Source organism: Monodon monoceros, unplaced genomic scaffold (genome assembly GCF_005190385.1).
Source record: "Monodon monoceros isolate NGI ecotype Baffin Bay Population unplaced genomic scaffold, NGI_Narwhal_1 Super_Scaffold_7, whole genome shotgun sequence".
In the NCBI taxonomy this organism is placed as follows: domain Eukaryota; kingdom Metazoa; phylum Chordata; class Mammalia; order Artiodactyla; family Monodontidae; genus Monodon; species Monodon monoceros.
The window spans coordinates 88,765,572-88,787,735 of NW_021703784.1; the positions used below are offsets into that span (position 1 = coordinate 88,765,572).

Here is a 22,164-nt window from a genome sequence, read left to right on the forward strand (position 1 = left end):
TCTACCATCACGGTGCAAGAGACTATCATCCTTCACATGGATTATTGCAACAGCCTGCTGATTTTCCTCTCCTCTTTCACCCGCACCTCCCTCCAGTCTACACTCACCACAGAAGCCAAAGGAATCCAGCATCCTCCCCCATACCTCCCACTTCTAGGACCTCGACTCCCATCACTTTCTCCCGAGCCTGCTTCTGTTTAGCTACTCCGTAAACCTTGATGTTCCTCAAATGCACTAAGCCTGCTGTCACTTGAAAGCCGCTGCACGTTTCCTCTTTGCTCCCAGATATTTGCATACCTCAATGTCTCACTTCCTTCTGGTCATTCTCATCTTCTTAGTGATGCCTTCCCTGATTATTAGTTTAAAATTGCGAGGCACTCCACCTATACTACATGTTCCTTCCCTACTTTGTATTCTTCTATAGAACTTATCACCGTCTAACATAACATTAATTTCATATTCTTCCGTTTTGCTTATTTGCTTGTTGACTGTCTCTGCCCACTAAAATGGGGGTTGGTGAGAGCCAGAATTTCTATTGATGTGGTTCACTGCTGTATCCCTGAAGCCAAGAAGAGTCCCTGACTCATAGTGGGTGCTCAATAAACATTTGTGGAATGACTGAATTAATTAACACATGTTAAGCAATAAATTTGGAGGAACACTGACTTGGGATCCAGCTTCTCCTCTTTAATTTATTAGTTCATGACCTCATGAATATCAGTCTCAGTCTCATTTACCCCAACTATAAAATAGAAATAATGTTGGGTATTAACTAACATGGTAAATGTGAACTGTCTAGGACATAGTTGACATGTAACAGATGGTGATTGCTATTGCTATTAAAATATTATTTTTAATAACTTTGGGGATGCCCTCTTCTATCTTCATTAAATCAAAGAATTTCTACTTTTATCATAAAGAGTAAAGGCACATGAAGTAAATAAAAAATATAAAATAAGTAAGAATGTCCAGCTCAGAGTCTGATCCATAAAGTTCTGTAATGAATGATGTTTTAATCATAAAACATCCTCAAGACTTCTTTATTCTTGTATGCACTAAATTTCTTTTTTCTTTCCTGAAATACCTATTTTTTTTTTTTAACATCTTTATTGGAGTATAATTGCTTTACAATGGTGTGTTAGTTTCTGCTTTATAACAAAGTGAATCAGCTATACATATCCATATATCCCCATATCCCCTCCCTCTGGCATCTTCCTCCCACCCTCCCTATCCCACGCCCCTAGGTGGTCACAAAGCACTGAGTTGATCTCCCTGTGCTATGTGGCTGCTTCCCACTAGCTAGCTATTTTACATTTGGTAGTGTATATAAGTCCACGCCACTCTCTCACTTCATCCCAGCTTACCCTTCCCCCTCCCTGCGTCCTCAGGTCCATTCTCTACGTCTGTGTCTTTATTCCTGTCCTGCCCCTAGGTTCTTCAGAAACTTTTTTTTTGTTTTTTTAGATTCCATATAATATGTGTTAGCGTACAGTATTTGTTTTTCTCTTTCTGACTTACCTCACTCTGTATTGCACTAAATTTCTTGACTTCAAAAGTAGTTCAGCATCATGGGGGATTGGAAGGATTTTATAAATTCTAAGAGTTAATATACCACGTTGCTAAAGCGTGCTTTGCCTAAGCCTTTCCTATTCAGTTTTTGAGCTTAGAGGAGCTAAGAATAAGGATTCTTCAAGGCATGCTTAACAGTGCCCAGACCCCAAAGTAGGTGGCCCTAGTTAAAGAGATTTCTTTTTCGACTTCAGGAAAATCCTCAAGGCCTTCCTTGCTTTGTATTTGCTATCAAAAGCATGGGAACTCCTGGGGAGGTATTCTTACAACTTTTCTTCCTGCAGGTAGCCTACCTGGAAAAAAGTAACATTTTATTATCATTACTGGTGAAAGGCCCACATCAAAATCAAGTCAGCTAATTAACCAACAGGAAATCGGTGGCATGATTTTCTTTTGCCAAATCACATGAATGCCAAGTCAAGGGGCCTTAACCAGTAGGGGACTGGAGCCAGCTGGTACCAGCCTGCAAGACTACATTCTGAACATCTTTTCCCACCTCTGTGTTCAGTGACACCACATTGGTAATTAAAATGGGTCATAGGGGGGAGTATTTACACCCCAGAAAGAAGAAAACACTACAAATCAGAGCTTTTTTCTCTTCTTTTCTTTTTCTTTTTTTTTTTTTTTTTAACCTCAGAGAGCTGGCTTTACAGCACACCTTTGGTTCTACCTTGTTATTTTCAGGTGTATGAAAAAAACAATCATTCATTCAATAATTTGTCACCACTGTGCCGTCTCTGTGCAAGACACTCAATTTAGGAGTTGCTCTCTGAAATAGAAGCACATCATTCAGCTGAATAGAATGCTTGTCCCAAATTGTTTTACTGACTTTGAAATTTCTGGTTTATGGTTCGGTTTTGTGAACAGTAAATGTGCACTGTGAAACATTTTGCTTTACTGCAGAGATATTTCATTGTATTTGCACCATGAATATGGAGCTTTAAGCTCCATATTACATCCTTAAGATGTAAAACGTGACAAATCAAGCATAAGGAATTCCCATGATATTTAGCACATTTGTCACTTAAAAAAAAGTTGAGAACATTGAGGTACTGCCAATGACATGATCGTTTTACTTATTTGGACAGGCAGGATAGAGACTTAACAGACATGGGCTGATTTTTCTTTCAAAAAGTGCTTCAAATATACCTGGAAACTTTTAAATTATGTTTGATAAGCTGGAATATGGCATGAGTGCAATCGCTCTGATGATGCTCTCTGTGTTTCTTAGCTCCACCTCTCAGCCCTCAGCTAGCTCAGAAATATTGGCTAAATCTGCATTATAGATTCAGAAAAACTGCAGAATCACATTCAGGATGATGGCAATAAGAAGTAACTACCACTCACTCTCAAGCATCTTTTTTGATGCCTTTAATCTCTTTTCCTTAACAAAGTAATGGTTATCTTGTTATTTTGTTTCTAAGTTTCTAATAATAAAAACATGTTTTGCTTATGATAATGCCAAGATATTTTTTAAAGATATTTCAAAATGTATTTTAAAAGAAATAATAACTTAATACATGGGCAATTTTTAAAATCTGATAACCTTTGTAAACCTTAAAACCCACAGAGTAGTGCAATTTTCTGCTAATATAGGCTATTTTCTATGTTGAATACTATATGGCACCCTGATCATTTCATTCTGTGGCAACTATAAAGTTTACATGACAGATAGAATGCTGCTGTAATGTTCTAAATTCTTGGAAGTTTTAAAGGTGTGAGTTCTAAGTGTTATTTTCTGTCTCAAGAACCTATTAAAATGAACTTCCATGAAACAAGGTGTACCGTGTGAAAATATCATCTTTCTTGTTCAGCGTGTTATCCCTATTCTTCACCGAAAATCATATACAGTAGAACTCAGCCCACTTCAAACTTTGCTCTTTCCTTTTATTTTACAGATCTAGGCACTCACGGAGAGCTCTTCATCCAAAGAGCACGACTTTTATGATAAAGCCAACCAAACAAAAAACAGGATGCTTTTTTAAAAACTTGATCCTGTAAATACTCAATATTTAAAAAGCCCCCCTAAGTCTACCACTGCTTTATCAAATACACAAGTCAAAGTTTATGTCCTCTGAGTGTCTATGACATAAGTCAGAAAGATCTCTTTTCATCTGTCTACGATGAGCAGAACTCTTCTGCTTTCGCAGGAAGCCCCTTGCCGTGCATTAAACATGACCGTTTCTGTCCCATCAAGATTCCTAGCATCAGGGCTCTTGTTGGTTTCCCTAAGCCTCTGGCATCCCCTGGTCCAGGACCGAAATGCTAGAGAGTTTGTTAGCTGTGATTCTGACTTTCTGCCAAGGGACTTTTATACGTGTGCATAAAGTTCTGTCCTTAGGTAACTGAAAAGCCATTGTTTATGTGATGCCCAGCCTGTTAGACTTTACAATAAACTGATGAAATTCAGAGCCTCTCCGTGGGCTATGTTTAAGGATAGATTTCATACCTGTCTTAAAGGACAGTGATGTTAAATCATCTTGTTACCATATGTTGCTATTTTTGTTTATTCATTTTAGTTATTTGGTTTTTTCTTGTGTGTGTTGGGATGAGTGGGATTGACACTTGACTCACAGACTGCCATCATATATATGTATATAAACATGAAGCTATGGTGGTTGGTATTTAGAGTTACAGCATGTATGATGAGATAGAGGGGGCACTTGACCTTAAATATTTAAAAGTATATGTGTGAAGAATGATGCTTATCTCTGCTCTTCTCCTACCCAAGTTAGAAGAATAAGCACCTCGGTTCATTTGCAGGGATAGGGTTCACATAAAGAATTCTCTAACTTGGTAAAGGAATGTACAGTGTGAGAATACATTACTTAGTGATGTTATGGAACTCCCCTTCTGCTGAGCTTTCGGAAGATACAGGACAGATTATTTCCCAGCGGTTTGAAGTGCTCGCTCTCCGTCTGCTAAACTCCTAGAGCAAAGTCATGTATGATGAGTAATGTGCTCCAATAGGCACTAGCAACAAAGATGAACAAGACACTGCTTTGCTCCGAAGAGATGAAAGATACCTTTCTACCTTATATATTACAGTTACGGTAGACTTTCCGTTTTAGCACTGTTAATGGTTTGTAGATAACTTGATAGTTAGGTCTATATCATAAATATATATGTGATATGCCCTCCTTGGTGCCTAGAATAGTGTTTCGCATGTAGGAGACAATTTGCCAAAATTAATTCATTTAGCGATTATTCCTTCGTTCAATAATTATCTGAAAGTTTCTACTGTGTAAAGTAATCATCTCTTTGAGATGGGTTCATGTGTTCCCACCCAAACACAGGGGAACAGACTTAGTGACTAAGGTTGAGTGTTTTTGTTTGTCTGTTTGCTTTGTTTTGTTTTGTTTTACAGCTGTATGGTTCTACCTGAATTATTATTTTTAAAATTTAACCATAAAAGCGGACCCATCGAAATATCTTCAAAAATGCCTCCAAAGGATCCTACTTCCAGGAGGATAGAGTAGACTTAACATTTTCCTTTTCACCCCACTAAGTACAGTTATAATCCCTGGACATTATATGTTAAAAGAAATATATAAGAAGAAGTTGAAAGGTGCAGAGTAGGAGACAGGCTGTCAAGGAAGCTTAGATCCAAGTAACGACATGATGGTGAATTCCTGGGTTTTCCTTTTGCCTCATCTACCCCAGACTTGAAGTAGAAGAGACCAGAAACCCAGAAACGCTGACAGGTATAGACAAGAAAAGAAAGAAACAACAAAAGTCTCTTCTCTCTATCCTAAGGACAAGGAAAACGCAGTTTCGCAACAGGAAAAACTCTAAGACAATTCCTCTCTTATCCAGCTGAACACCTCCCAAAACATATTGCTTTATCCTTACCCAAGCCGGGAAAGCCCTAGACTTTCACCTTCAACAAGTTGTGACAAGGTCCCCTGAACTCCCCACCAAGGTGGTATCAGACAAGGCCAAGTAGGAAACTAGAACTTTTATGTCTTCCAGGTAGCCACAAGGCCACCTTCCACCCCTTGCTTTGCTAGTGGAGGTGACATGGGGAGCCTGGATTTCTACCTCCAGTCAGCAGTAACAGGGGACCTTCCCTGACATATTGGAAATGTATCCGACTTTGCCTCATGGAGAGTCAGGCCTTTCACTACTTCCCAGCAGGAACGAGGCCACTCTTCTGCCCATAGTGTCAGTGGTGGCCAAATGGGTAGCAGTTACACCACCCTCCTATTCCTCCCAGCCAGGGACATATCGGTGGATGTCTAGTGGAAGGCGGAACTCCTGCCCATGCTCAGAAGTAATGAGGAGGCCCCATCCACTCATGTGTCAACAGAGGCCAAGTACGGAACATGAATTTCCACTCCCACCTGATGTAATTTACCCCCCCCCTTCCCCTGCTGAAGCAATATCGGAAGAAGGCAGCTAAAAGTGAAGGTTTAAATAAGATATAGAGTCTCATAATATAATACCCAAAAGATCCAAGTATCAGTTGCAAATAATTCATTACACCAACAACCAGGAAGGTTTCAAATGGATGAAAACCTCAAAAGATGCCAACGCCAAGAAGAGCAAGTGGATGCCCATAAGCATGTCTTTAATGTGACTTAAGTTTCACATCTCATACAAAAATTAACTCAAGATGGGTTATGAGTCATGCACTTAAATATAATAAAGACTACAAAATTTTTAGAAGAAACACATAGAAGAAAACCTTTGAGGTCTAGGGCTAGGAAAAGAGTTCACAGACTGGACACTAAAGCATGATCCATAAAGGGAAAATCTGATAAACTGGACTTTATTGAAATTCAAAACTTTTTCTCTGCAAATAAACACCACAATGGATGGTACCGTATACCTGGCGGACTATTACCAGCAAGACAAATGCTGGTGACGGTGTGGAGAAAAGGGAATCCTGGTGCACTGTTGGTGGGGATGTAGATTGGTGCAGCTACTATGAAGACAGTACGGAGGTTCCTCAAAAAATGAAAAATAGTACTGTCATATGATCCACCTATCCCACTTCTAGGTGTATATACAAAGGAAATGAAATCGTTAGCTTGAACAGGTATCCGCCCTTCCATGTTCACTGCAGCATTATTCACAGTAACCAAGATATGGAAACAACCTAAGTGTCAACCAATAAATGAATGGATAATGAAAATGTTATGCGTAACATATATAGATATATGAAATTTATTCAGTCATAAAAAGAAGGAAATCCTGCCATTTATAACAACATGGGTGGACCTTGAGGGTATTATGCTAAGTGAAATAAGTCAGACAGGGAAAGGCAAATACTGTACGATCTCACTTATATGTGGAATCTAAAAGCATCGAACTCATAGACACCGATAGTAGATTCATTGTTACCAGGGGTGGGAGGTGGGAGTAACAGACATTGGTCAAAAGGTACAAACTTTCTGTTACGAGATGACTAAGTTCTGGGAATCTAAGGTACAGCATGGTGACTATAGTTAACAACACTGTATTATATAGTTAAATGTTGCTAGGAGAGTAGCTCTTAAGTGTTTTCACCACCACGACAGTAACAAAATGGTAATTATTTGAGATGAAGCATGTGTTAACTAACCTTATTATGGTAAACATTTCACAGCCTGTATATGTATCAAATCATCACACTGTACACCTTAAACTTTCACAATGTTATGTGTCAATTAACTCTCAATAAAGCTGGAAAAAACCCACTATATATACAACCACCATATAATCTAGCAACTGCACTTTGGAGCAATGAAATGAAATCTATGTTTACACAAAACTCTGTACATTAATGCTTCTAGCAACTTTGTAATAGCCTCAAAGTGAAACAATCAAGGCATCCTTCAAAAGGTGAATGGTGAAATAAACTGTTGTAGATCTTTACCATAAAATACTACTAGCTGGAAAAATAAAGGGACTGCTGATGCACCCAAGAACTTGGATGAATCTTCTGAGAATTGTATTGAGTGAAAAAAAGCCAGTCCCATAATGTTACATACTGCGTGATTCCATTTACGTAACATTTTTGTAATGACAAAATTATGGAAATGTCTGTGCTTAAGGAAGAAGTTGGGGATGGGAATGAAGTGGGTGTGGCTATAAAAAGGCAACAGGAGGGGCCCTTGTGGTGACAGAAAATCTCTGTTCCTTGTACAAATGTCAATGTCATGGTTGTCTTATTTACTGTTCTATAGTTTTGTAAGATATTATCATCGGGGGGATGGGAGAAGAGGACATGGGGTCTCTCCATGTTATTTCTTAAAACTACATGTTAATGTACAATTGTTTCACAATTAAAAAGCTTTTTTAAAAAGTCAATCATTAACAATATCACATTTACATATTTTACATCTGTACTACATAGCAATCACGTGAATGCCCTTAGTTGATTTTCAGAAAAAGAGATTATGGCCCTAAGAGGAATGTTTTCCATTGCATTCTATTATAATCCACCATCTGATGCCACTCAGTTAAGCCAGGAGCAGCACTGGACTAAAAGTCAGGCAAATCTTAGGTAAGTCAAAAGCTGTGACCTCAGTGAAGAGATGAATCAAGCCAATCAGAGTCTCGCTTTCGAAAATTTAAACACACACACACACACACCTTTACACATAAACAAGGGATAAGTTATGTGCTCACTGTTAAATTGCTATCTCTCAGTTCAAATCCATCCTCCTCTATCTTGCTTTGAAATGCTGAGCCTGGGTCTCTGCAAAGCACAGGTCTCCTTTGTCACCTGATTCCCTACTTATGCCAATAGAAAGAGCTAGAGGGAGACTAGAAAGTTGGAGGGGGAACTGTTCCTGACCTATACCCCACACAACAGTTGGTTCCATTTTGCATTTTTCCCTACACACCTAGAAGCAGCCTAATCGCCCCCCTCTCCAAGTAATGTTACAGCACTAGCTGCCTGGTATCCCTTCCTCAGAGATGTGGTCCCAGCTCTGCCTGTGGATTCCCTTCTAATTCGTCGGGCTGTTACATTGTCTCAACACCATTCCTCACAAAATTCTGAGTCCCAGATCTTTGCGGTCGCCAATCTAAGCTCCTGGGGCACGACACCAGCTAGCTAGCATAATTCTTCTTAGAGACATTAATCCCAGCAAGGTGGAGTCCTCCCCACCCAAGCTTCTAAAGTTCCTGTATGTTTCAGGCAACACCCCTACCCAAGACTCCTAAATTCCCGTTCTGTAAAGGCCCTCCTCCAATATTCTAAATTCTAATAATCTCAAACTCTTGCTGTTGTCCCTGCAGCCAAAGTAGCCACTTCCTGCAACTTCTATCTCTATGACTTATCAGTGCCCCTTTTTGCCTTTTTAATTCTCCGATATCTGGTAAATAATTCTTAAATTACATTTTATCTCTTAATATAACCAGTGTGGTTTCTGTTTCCTGAGTGTAACCCAACAGAGGCAGGCCGTTAGCAGCAAGATTTGAAGCTGAATACATGGGCGGTGGCCAAAGAGGCCATGAGAAGCTATGTGTAAGGCAAAATGATGAGAGAAGCAAATAAAAGAGGCGTAAGAAAAGCAATCAGAAGCTGACAGAGAGGAAGAGTGGGGGCGGGGAGAGAGAGAGAGAGAGGAATGAATGGAATACGTGTTCAGAGAGAAGTTGAATTGCATAAAGGATAAGTTCCCTGTTGCTTATAAGAATGGTACAGACATTTAAGAAGGTTCTAGAACTGTCTTTTCTTTTTCTTGTTCAAATTCTGTTTCAGTTCCAGCCCACACATGTTAACAGGATAATCCTCTTTTCACCTGAGTCACTCATGTGAGTCTTTCTTCCCTATAAACACAAGAGTAGGAGTAAAAGAAAACAACATCCTCCCTTCTGTATAGATAGAAGGACTAAGATATAAGGCAGAGAAAGGGGACCATCACATATACTTAAAAACAAAAAAACAAAAAACCAAATGAACCAGAAAACAAGAGCTTCAGGTCTTTTTCTCTCTTTGTTGATTCATGTTCCTCTTGAGGGGCTGCTACCATATCTTTATCTTACCATCACCTCCTCACCTTTAGAGAGCACTTTACATGGTAGAAAACACCTCCATAGCTATGTTCTTATGCGACTTTCCAAACAAAGTGGTTTCCCAGAAGACAGATAACGTGTCTTCTATTTAGCTTAATCTATGCAATGTGATGCACTTGATGCAGGAAAGAACAGTTGTCTTCAGGGAAGCTCTTCAGTTATGAATTCAGGACAGACAGCTGTTATACAAGCAACCCGGAGAGAGCTAAATATTAACAGGAAAATGTAAGAGCAATTCCTCTTGCCCTGGTGCCAGGTTCCAATAATATTTCTACTTCACCCGCAAAACAGCAGGAATGATTCAAGTAAGTATTTGCCAATTAAAATGACAAGTAGAAATGTCTCCCTTGCCATAGATGGAGCTTAATAGCACTATGACTTGATCTTATTTTTTTTCTCCTCGACACAGTGAAACGCCACAGATGAACGAACAGATTACTTCCATTTCGCAGAGGTGGACAGCTCCTATTTCTAGGCTCAGGTGGCCTTGACTGTTGATGATACAACATTTAGCTACAGACCATGCCACAGCCTGTGCCCTCAGCCCACAAACTGCCAACTGTATGAGTCACTTAGACTTTCATTCTTCCCCACCGGTTCATTCAGACAAGTTCAGCAACAACCCAAGAGAAAATATTTTCATGCTGTCACCACATCAAGCTTTCCAATCTCACCAGGTTTTCAAAGGGAGAATACAAAGCCAGTTACCTTTCCTAAACACTTTGTTCCATATCAGTGACCGAACTGCTGCCTCAGTTTCAAAGAAGGAGGGGGGCATCACCATTTGCCTGCTTGTTTCCTTCTGAATCCCGGACAGACAAATCTGCTGCTCTTTCAACTCCCCGGGCAGTGCAAAGAAACATCTGTCCCAGGAACAGTTTGACTCGCACCCCTCCGCATAAATCACCACTAGTAAAAGTTTTATGAGGTGGGTACTTTTCCCCCCTGCTTCCTCCTTTTGTAATTGACTGAAGCCCAAATGAACAAGATGAAATGGTCAGACTTTTAGCCATATGTTGGCATCCACGTGCGTACGTTTGGGAGAGAAGAGAAGCTGTCAGCTGTACCGAACGAACATTACGATCATCCGAAATGTAATTAAGAACCCCACAGTCAGTACATCTTCGAAAGATCCTAACAAAGTAAATTACACCTCTCACTTACCTGTAGCAAACTGTCCATGGGCCAGTTTCCCTGTTCGTGAAACGTGAATCCAGTCAATTTACTGAGACTCCAAAGTGGTTTCAGGATGTTTCCATATTGTTAATCTACGTAGGTTATCTCTGCTTTTCCAGTAACTCCTATATAAAAAAGAATAAAAGGATATACTTAGGAATATATAATGCTCAGTAAATGCTGGTGGATCAGTTAGATTATAGCGCCCATAACTCACACTAAAAATGTTTGAACATTTTATTATTTGTTTAATAGAAAGGTTTAGGAAGAAAAAATTTCTCTTTTAAAAACAATATTGCATGTTAATGTGGTTTTGTATCTCCAATGAACACCTAGTAGAAGCCCAGGTGAGTGGCAAAGGCTTAATAAAAGTTTGTTGATTAGAGCCTCAATATAATAGATTTCACTAAAAATTTCTTATTCTTGCATGCTTTGAGAAGATGGAAAGGAATTTAACATTTGAGAAGTTACCATGGGCCTGGGCCTTTGTTTGTTAGTTACTATATATGTATACACTCATATATATATGCATATATATATGTATGTATATATATATATATATATATATATACACATATAATCTTATTCAATTAGTACAAACACCTTTCTAAGCACTTACTACCTATAACTCTCTGTCTGGCAAGTTTTTATTAGCCTCATTTTTCAGATCATAGGGGAAAGACTTACATATTGGGGAGGTCAGATTTTAAGACCAGCTAAGCTGAATTCATTGCTCTTTCATCACTCAGGTGCGGGAGAGGACCATCAATTATTGTTTTGTTTTAATAATTAATATCAAAATATTTTTTTGCATTGAATCTGTCTTAAGACAGAAGAAAAAAGAGTGGCTTGGACATTGGGCTATGGTGACTTCCAGGGAAAAACTGATAGTAAATTTCATGTCACTATGTATCATATAATTATGGTCAGATTCTTTAACCACATAATTTTTATTTCCCCCATCACAATTGTTTTGGCCTGAAATTTCAAATCTCTGTCTGGGATTCATGGGGCTTTTTTAACTAAATTCAACAAAATCATTTCATGCACATCTAAACCATATTACTTCTTGAACTCTCACTTGTATTGACTGGTTTATATTAAGAAACCATCAGCCATAGTGGTCGTCTCCTCCCAGTCTAGAAGGATCATTATGACAGGAACAAAGAACCCCAGGGACACCTTCTTGTTCTAGGAAATAGCCACAGAAAACCCTCTGCTCTCACACTAAACAATCCTTACTCTTTTGAACCCCAAATTTCTTACTTGTCCCCTTTAGCCAAGCAAGAACTGTCAAATGTATCAATTAGAAAGTGTCCCGCACTTGCCAAAATCCCATTTAACAGAACACTTGCCAATTAGATACAGCCTGAGTATTTTCTCCCTTTACTCCATAAAACAGACTACCCTTTTCAACACTTTGAACTGTTGCTTAAACAAAAGTGACAGCAGAGGAGTCTTCCTTCCACAAACACATGAATAAACATCCATTGTTACGTTTGCCTCGAACTTGGTTTTGCTATTGTCATTCTGGGTTATTGTAGGAATTCCCATTAGGATAGTATTGTATTTAACGCAGAGAGAAATGTTTAAGTTTGTTCCGGCAATTTGCAGACTCTTCTTGGCACATGTTAAAGAAACATAGTAGAGTGTATATTTAAAAAGAGGAGGAGGACCCTGAATTACATGAGACAACAGATAACAAACCTCAGAAACAGACTAAGGCGTTGTTAGAGTTGCAGTTCTGATTCAATTTATTGAGTATCTACAAAACAGTCTCTTTCACTGTTACAATTTTTAAAAGTAATCGTTTATTGGAAATTCGCTGTGTGCTAGGCACCAGTTAAGTAATTTACATGATTATCTAATTAATTTATGTGGGGAAAATTTTGTGCTTCAATGGAAAACTATATATATTGTCTACAGCACACCTTTCTGTTTATGTGATTCTATGGCAGAATTCTACAGAATTTACAACTCTGTAAAATATAAACAGCTATTAGCAGTACAAAATAATTCTTCTCTAAAGTCAAATGTTATTCTGTCTAGTAGAGGTTCAATTGACTTCCCTCTTCACTGTGCAAGAAGCTAGTTTTACCTCCTTAGCACATTAATTTCAATATTCTTGATCTATAAATGTGTCTTTATTTTGGATTTTTCTCTTAACTGGTTGTAACACTCCTGGTTCTTTCATTGATTAATGAGTTATGCAAAATATTTTACACTTGATCATTTTATATCTGTGTGAGAATCATGAATTTACCTTTTTTGAAACGATCTTTTACTATTTTTTATAAGACCCTATGGGGGGGTAGATATTGTTGAATACATTTTACAGCCAAGCTGAGACCCAGCAAGATCACATGACTCGCCTGAGGGTCACAAACATCCACTGGGAATTCCTGACTCTGGCACGGTGCTACATACTGGGGGTGCAAAGCTGAACAAGGCTGTCTCTATCCTCAAGGTCAAGGAGACCAGAGTCAATCTTTATTGAGGGTTGCCTATGTGTTAAGGCACTTCCAAAGACATCCAGGAACAAAAAACATTTGATAAATCTTCACTATCCAAAACTCACCACTTAGTATATGAAATAGTGAACTGAAATCGACTCAAACAGCGTGGTACTTCTCACTATCTGAACTCATTCTATGAACTCTTAATAACTAAATTCAGGAATCAGGTAGATTTGTATAGGGAAAGATACTCAATTGCTATCTTTTAATACTCAAAGTCACCTTGTGATGTAGACATTCTTCCCATTCTTACAGATAAGAAAAATGAGGCTCAGAGAAGTGCTGTTAAAAAAAAAAATCACAGCACGTTAGAATAGAAAGAGATAGCAAGATCACATAGCCCAGTGGCCTCATTTTATAGCTGGAAAAGCAGAGCTCGGGGAAACAGAGGGATTCTCTTAAATCTCTCACCCAGCAAGGAGCAGGGTCTGATTCAACATCCATCGCTTTTACCTTCTCATACATCTTTCCACTTATCTGGGGCTAGTAGCTAGGAAAATGGGCCACATATCTGTCAGAATCAGGGATAAAAGAGAGGGGAAAATTAACACTTGCTTAAGACCCGCAGGGAGCCCCAGGGTCTCTTTCCAACCTCTCTTACCTCATTATTTTTCCCTCCAGATGATTTGAAGCTTTCTGTCTCAATTCACTTCCCTTTCTACTTTAATATTATCATTTTATGTGTTTACTAATCTCCTACGAAAGCAATACCCAGCACTATCTTCAGTATTTCAAAAGAAGCAGTGACTAATATTTACAGTAAGATAAGGGCCATCTAAAAGATGAAGTGTCGTTGTGGCTGGATTTAAATCCACTCAGAGGCAACCACGTTTTCTAATATCAGTCTGGAGTGACAACAGAAGTAGATAGCAGACTGCTTAATAAGAATATGAAAAACGCACTGTGTCATTAAATCCATGGACTCTGTTCAGTAGAAAAAAAAATTCAAATTATGGGGTTCATGGGACAGAAAGAAAATGCTGGAGGAGTCTTTGGTGGTGAAAGTTTTGGGAAGCACTTGCCTATGTTCTACTGCTGCCCATAAAGTTTGACGACCTCTACAGATACCCACTGTCCTGGACAGCTCTGCACTTAAGTCACCTTTTGCTCACAAATTCAGGTATGAGTTCCTGCTGTCAGTACCAACAGGAGGACAGCAGTGATTTCTTATTATCCCCCTTTGCAGAGTGTGGCTGGAAATGTGGGCAGATCTCAGAATCTTGGGCACATTAAACTACCTTTTATCTGCTTATAGTCCCACATTCTAAAAACTTTTGAGACTACATCCTCACGACTGCTAAACCATAAAATCAAGCAGATCCCATAGTTTCCCTTTTTCTTTTCCTTTTTTTTTTTTCTGCTCACCTCTTCCCAACTCTTCTTGTCTTCCCTTCCCTCCTCTGCTCTCCCTTCTCCCGTTTTTGTCCTCTCCCTTTCCTAATTTTCCTCTTCTGCACTGGAAAAGGTATTTCTATGAGGTCATAGGTATCTGATGAATAGGCTTATACTATATCACCTCTCAACAAGCAGAAAAGAGAAAGCCTACCAGTCATTAGCAACCCTTAAAAAGTGAGAGGACCGTATCACACAAGCTGCAATGGGTCACTGTTTGTTAGGAAAAATGCAACACATTTGTCCTGTGATGATGGGTTTTTCTATTTTTTCAGCCATTCACAACACGCCTGTCACATTGGCCTGATTTTGTTTCAGGTCCTCACGCCCTCCAGAGACTTTCCCTTAGGAAATTTATAACCTTCTGTTCCTTTCCAAGCCATCAGAATTCTAATGGAGCTGTGTTCTATGTAAACCTATGCTAAGTTCAGTCATTATGCAGGTGTCCAAGTCTACTGAAGGTTTCCACCTAAAAGTGTTATTTCCCTCTAGAGTCAAAGGTACTTGGATGAGCTGTTGACCCCTTTGTTAAAATACAATCCATATATCACGAGGCCACCAAATTTGTTGAACTTCTGCCAGGAAAACAGGATGCCCCCAGAGAGGTTGGTGAATTGAGCAATGCTGAATTACAGCTTGTATTTAAAATGAATTGAGGGAAAAAACTTAACTTTTTAATTAATCATAATCTCCCACCATTATGCATTTTAAATATTTTTGCTGTTGTTTTCCTTTAGCAAGCTCTATTTGGCTACCTCTGAGTTGCCAGAAAAACAACGTAAAGGAATATTTGTGTGTGTGTGGTCCCATATAATCCTCAAGACAAGTTAAAAGTCTCTATCTAGAATGCATAATTTGAAACATTTAGAAGCTGATGTTTAGTGAAGTTACAAGGTACACGGCCAAGACCACACAGCTAGTTACTTGTTTAACAAGTGTTAAAACCTAGACCTTACATCAGCCTCCATGGTCTTTTCTACTTACACCACAGATATTTTCTCTTTAAAATGGTTAGTCTAATGACTGGTCCAAGTTGGACTCCCCTCATGTAAATATCTCTAAGTGTTTAAAGTGAATGCTTTCTACACAAAGTAAGATGTAAGTTGTGTAAGTTGTGTACTTACTTACCCAAAGTACTTACTTACACAAAGTAAGTTGTGTACTTACTTACCCAAAGTAAGATGCTTCAAAGAGAATAATGTCGCATCTAAAGGAAATAGGGAAGCTACCTTTTAGCCTTGTAACCAGTTATATCTATGATATTAATAGAGTTGGGTTAAGGGAAAATTGCAAAGTTAAGATATATTCGATGATAAAGTGAGATTTTTCAGACAGAAGTAGGTTGCAAGCTGACATTTCCTTAGGTGCACTCAATCACTGTGGTCTTTCCATATGTCTGAATCAAAGAGCTAGTGCTTCCTCTAAAAACTAAACCACATAATTAAAATAAAGGAATTTATCTTGTAGTAAATACTAGGCTGGGAAAAATATTAACTATTCCTTATATACGTTCTTCCTACAAAAGGAAGGGCAAAGTTTTGGAGTCCGACAGGGGGCAGATGTGGCTTCAGACTTCTAATATAGAGTTTATAGCACCTACCCTCCACCCCTATCCACCATCCTGGTTTGATATGAGAATTAAAAGAGCTGCATTTAGTGTGACATCATACTGCTTAAACGCCAGTTTATGCTTAAGCTCATAAATAGTTAGAACTCTTCTTATCCCCTTCCCATTTGGCTGTAGATCTGTCTTAGGGATCCACTCTAACAAGAGCCCAATTCTCTTTCTCCAGTCGTGCATTTTGCCGCATGATGCTGTCGACCCTGCAGACTACAACACAGAGTAAGAGTGAAGGGAGGTGAAGATGCAGTGATTCTCTCCTGATTCCTAAAGTCCAGAAGACACTGACACTCCCACAGGGTTCAAGGCCTGATGTTAATACATGCTATCCTCTCTTGCACATTTGACCACCCCCTCTTTCAAATCTGACAGCTGCTGTGTGCCCATTTACTGTGATTATTCCAAAAATATATATTTTCACCCCTTAAGTGTAAACACATACTTTATAATGAAAGCCAAAGCAGAGTCACGTATGCTAAAGACAGAATCTTTGCAAATTATATTCCAACAAATAATAAATTTAATAGAGAATCATGAGACCCAAAGTGCTAACCATCAGGAAGAGGGAATGTATCATCTTCTAATATTGTTTTATTGAATATAAATGAATAAAGAGCTCTTTTATTATATTTGTGTCATCAGCATTCCAAATCTCAATGGGACTTTTGACATAAACATACAATCAAGAACTGAGTTATTATATTTATAATGGCAATATTCTATCTGATATCTTCAATCAGAAACATGACAAATAATCACAATTCATATAACTCAATAACAAATGTGTTGATATATTGATTTCAGAAAAGAGACTGATGTTAGTATCTTTCTTTCATTCATTTCTATTTTCTAATGTTTTGAAACAAAATCGAAGTTAAAATATGCTTACGGTACTCTAGTTAGCTGTTCAAGTCCCACCTGCCCAGAAAAACATCAGAATAAGATGTGCAGGGTATATGATTATGCTACATCCAACAACTGGTTCAGCTAGGTTTTCAGGATAAGCTTGACTTTAAGAAAAATCATGGCTATTGTTTTCATTCATTCCTTCTTGGGGAAGCAAATAACTTTACAGTCATCTGCACTCATTAGAAAGTCATATGGCCTTGTTCCAATCCAGGTGGCAAACACTGACTTTGTCACCTTGAGATAGTTTACTTTCTGAGTTGTTTCCTCATCTGCAAAAGGATATAATGGTATTTTCCTAAAAATCTGGTTTTAATATTAAATAAGATAACCTATGGAAAGCAAAAAGCACTACTTCTGACATGAGATAAATGCTAAGTTAAGGGTAGCTATTATTTTTCACTAATCCACAGTGCCTTTTTGGAATGCCTACTAAAGGTTAGGCAACATACAGATAAAACAGCAATCTTCTGAGTTTGACTGTTAATCGTCTATGTGTCAACTATGACCCCTTCTTGTCATACACAACCCCAACCCCAAACCCCAAGCATAAAGACACCAGAGAATTCTCAGAGAGCAGCAAAGAAAGGAATCCATATTCGGGAGTCACCTCTTTAAATCTGGTTGAAGGAAAGAATGATGAAGCACCCATATTAGAGGTGAGTCCAAGGATAGGCAGTATGTGTTTTACACAGCCTCACTCTTAGCATTTGCAGTCACCCAATGAATGGAGGCCCACTTTCAAATAATTGAATATTTCAAAGTTACCAATAAAGCTAAGATATTGTTAAAGAAAGCCATTTTATCATCTGCATAATGGCCCCAATGGTTCCTTTCAAACTCAGAATTCTCAGATGCCTTAGAGTTTTGTACTGGCATGAGGTAGCACAGGGAAAGGCAGCCCTTGCTGCCCATCCCTCTCCTTACACCGCCCCCCCCCCAACTTCCTACCCCTGTTAAGTCCGGTTTTGTATAAGGGACCTCATGTGCATGTGTGTCGACATTCAAGCCTCCAGTCTGAGCTCCAAACATATACCCTACACAAAGCCACACTTGGACTTACAGATAAGCACTACAGTAGTGAGGTCTGCTCTCTGGAGGACACACTAAGGGAAGAGACCCACGCAGACACTGAAAATGAGTTTAGGTAGGCAGTTCCAGGTATTAAGTAAGTCAAAGTCAAGAAGACGGCTGGGGGCTCTAGGTGGGCACGTCCCGTTAGTTCCACGAAGTCCATGTCTATAAAAAGAGAATTGACTGGAGAAATCCTGTTTGGATCTTTTTGAAGGATGGGGCCCAGGGCAGGGACTCCTCTTGCTTGAGTCTAAATGCAGTCTTGGTGTTGTGATGAGAAAGGGGGCTTTGGAGCCAGAACATCTGGGTTCAGATTCTCCTTTTGTTATTTAACAATTAAATCTTGGGTAAGTTATTTAACCTCTATTGCTCAGTTTCTTGATTTGTGAAATGAGAATAATGATAACATTTACTTCATAGTATTTGTGTGAGGATTAAGTGAGGAGTTAATACAAGTAAAGCAGTTTAAAATGTAGCTAGCACAGAGTATGTACTGCGTAAATATTAACTATTAGCCATTATTGCTTTAGGTAGAAGGAGTAGTAGAGATGTTGCTGGTAGTGGTAATAGTAGTAAAAATGGCTAGTTCTGAAATAATTTAGTAAATTAGATCTCTTCAAATAGAATGCAATAAAGCTTTTATTTTGTTTTGTTTTGTTTGAAATAAGAATCCCTTAGATCAGATTTATTTAGTTAGAATGTAAGTTCTTACTTTGGGTAAGTAATTAAGGTTTGGATCCCTGATCTGATAAGAGGTTGAACTAAGCTGGACATACTTCCCATTACAAAATAAATAGAAATGTTGGACATGAGTCTAAGAAAGACAACAACAACAAATACACAACTATGAAGAAAAGATAAGGTCGAAGAGGAACTGTCAGATATAAGAAATGAAGAAGGAAATCTAGCAAGTGGGACGAGCTAAATAAAATGATGCATATCTGAATAGAAGCTGACAAGACTCTAGCAGCAGAGAGAATCTCTACAAAGCCTGAAGGTATATAACTGTGAGGTATACCATTTCTAAATCTGAATGCACCTAATGTCAATAACATGCCCCAAAACATAAAGCTACAGATGACAGAAATGAAAGGAGAAACCGGCAATCCCCTAATCATAGCAGATTTTAACATACCTCACTTAGTCACTTAAAGAAAAACATCAAGATAATGTCACAAATGAATAAACATAAGAACAGTAACTATAAAGGAACCATAGAAATTCTCAGCAAAACTAAAACTAGTTCCAATCCTCCTGACGATTTCATCTGATCAAAATGTCAGGTTTATAGAAGACTTGAACCGAATGAATGAACTTAACCTAACTGACATACATAGAACACTTTGACCAACTAAATTATTCATGTAAAGTAAGAGAAATTATACTTGATATTATAAAATATTTGGAACTGAACGACAGTGAGTTCAGTATACTTTTAATATTTAGGGGATGCAATGATAAGACTATCTTTCATGACAATTTGAGCTTTAATTAAATACATATATTAAAGGGGAAGAAATACAGCAATTAGTGGGCTTTGCATTTAACTAAAGAAGTTAGATTTTTTAAAAAAAGGAAGATGTGAAAACCAATTGGAAAAAAAAGTTTGGGATGAGTGCAGAAATGAAAGAAAACAGCAACAAGGACAAAGGGACCACAGAGATTTTCAGCAATAGTAAAACTGTTTCCACGGGGAAAAAAAAAAAAAAGCAAAGGAAACATTCGAAATAACTCAGAGAAACAACAGGCTATAATTAGAAATAAAATTGATATTTAAAAATTGTAGTAGATCACCATGAGCAATTTTATGCCAAAGTATCAGAAAGCTTACTAAAAGAAAATTTTTAAGAAAAATATTCAAAACTGACTAAAGAATATATAGGAAACGTAAATAAACTAATGCCCATTAAATAAGCTGAACTGGAAGTAAATGACATACTCTTAAATGAACACTACCACCCCTTACAGTTCCCCTAATCCAAACAAAAATCAAGCCTAATGATTTTATAGTCAGATTCTTCTAAACCTTCAAGGTACAAATAACCCCAAAGAACTATGTCAGGCACCAAAAAGTTGTTCTGTTTTTGAGGTTTGGTGAGATTGACTATTTGACTTCTGGTAGGGTGCTTTCAATCTGGCTTAATAACAGACCTACAAATAAGTTGTGCAAAATATATTTAGGAGATTAAAGGTGTAAGTGAATGAATGTGGACTCCTGGAACCTCCACTTTTACTCTTGGAAAAAACTGAATTTGGTGATTTCTGCCAAGTTTCTGTAAAGTAAAGAAGCCACGGTTGAGAAGAACCCAGTGACCTGGATTCATTGTCTTTTATGTTACTGGGAGTGAAAGTGGGAGGCACACTACAGAAATATCTGCTACCCATAGGTAGAGAATTCCACATTCTATTTCCCATTGCGTTACAAGGTTTATGCACATTTTCAGTGCAAGCCAACCATGAGTCTTTCAGAGAATCTCCATATCTCTCCAGATCCAGACAAGGACAGTCTGAGGAAACGAGGATAAGCCAGACACAGAATGACAAATACTGCATGATCTCACTTATACGTGGAATCTGAAATAGGCAAACTCATAGAAACACAGGGTAAAATGGTGGTTACCAAGGGGGTGGGGGTTGGGGAATGAGGAGACGTTGGTCAAAGGGTACAAAGTTTCAGTTATACAAGATGGATTCGTTCTGGAGATCTAAGGTACAGCATGGTGACTGTAGTTGGCAATGCTGTATTGTATACTTGAAATGTGCTAAGAAGGTAGATCTTAAGTGTTCTCATGACAGAGAGAGAGAGAAAAGAAGGAAGGAAAGAAGAAAGGAAGGAAAGGAGGGAGGGAGGGAGGGAGGGAGGGAGGAAGGAAGGAAGGAAGGAAGGAAGGAAGGAAGGAAGGAAGAAAGAAAGCAAGAAAGAAAGAAAGAGGAGAAAAATAGCAACTATGTGAGGTGATGGATATGTTAATTAGTTTGACTGTGGTGATCATTTCACAATGTATATATACATCAACATATCAAGTTGTACATCTTAAAATATATACAATTGTTTTGTCAGTTATACCTCAATTAAAAAAAAAAACTACAAGATGGGGGGAACTGAGAAGAAAACAAAATATAAGGAAATAGAAACTTATTTAAACCACTGGTGAGAGTGTAAAATTTTTAAACTCTTTAAAGAGCAACATGAAAAAGTTGAAGATGCCCATTTCCTATAATAGTTCTGTTATTGGGTATATAGCCTACGTCATCATTTTTCAAATGGCTGATTATAACCCATTAAGAGATCGACAATTCAGTTTAGTGATCTCTACCCACTTTATCCACAACAGGATAGAATACAAAATAACAGAATAAATTGTATTCATAGTTTGTGTGTGTGTGTGTGTGTGTGTGTGTGTAAGTGTGTGCATGCATGTGTATGTGAATGTAGAAAAGGTAAAGGTAAGTATCTTTCCATATATAGGTATGTATGTGTCTGTGCAGGTCCTGGGTCCCCAAATAAAATAAATTTATTTCTGTGGGATTACAGTACAACAAGTTTAAATACAACTTTCCTGGAGAAACACTCCCACATAAGTACACGGACACACTTACAGAGATGTTTACTGAAGCATTTGTTATAATCATGAGTAATGGTAAATAATTAAGTGTCCTCCAATTAAACATGGGTAAATAATGAATGTTAGACATATAACAGAATACTACCATTCAATAATAAAAATAAATGAACTAGTTCCTTATGAATCACATTATAATATTAAGCACAAACAGCAAGCTGAAAAAGTATGTCTATAAAATTTATGCAAATGCAAAGCATAAAATACATAAAATAATATTACATACCTTTATAGATACATATATACTGTGTAAATGTATAACAATATACATGGTGAG

The 22,164-nt window shown here is 38.0% G+C and overlaps 1 protein-coding gene across 1 annotated transcript in view; it reads right to left on the reverse strand.

Moving 5' to 3' along the window:
- Positions 1-10,818, reverse strand: part of LRRC4C (leucine rich repeat containing 4C) — a 483,245-nt gene extending 472,427 nt beyond the window's left edge. The window contains exon 1 of the mRNA XM_029207040.1: positions 10,744-10,818. The gene's annotated coding sequence lies outside the window, so the exon portion shown is untranslated. The remainder of the gene's footprint in view (positions 1-10,743) is intronic.
- Positions 10,819-22,164: the final 11,346 nt, after the last annotated feature.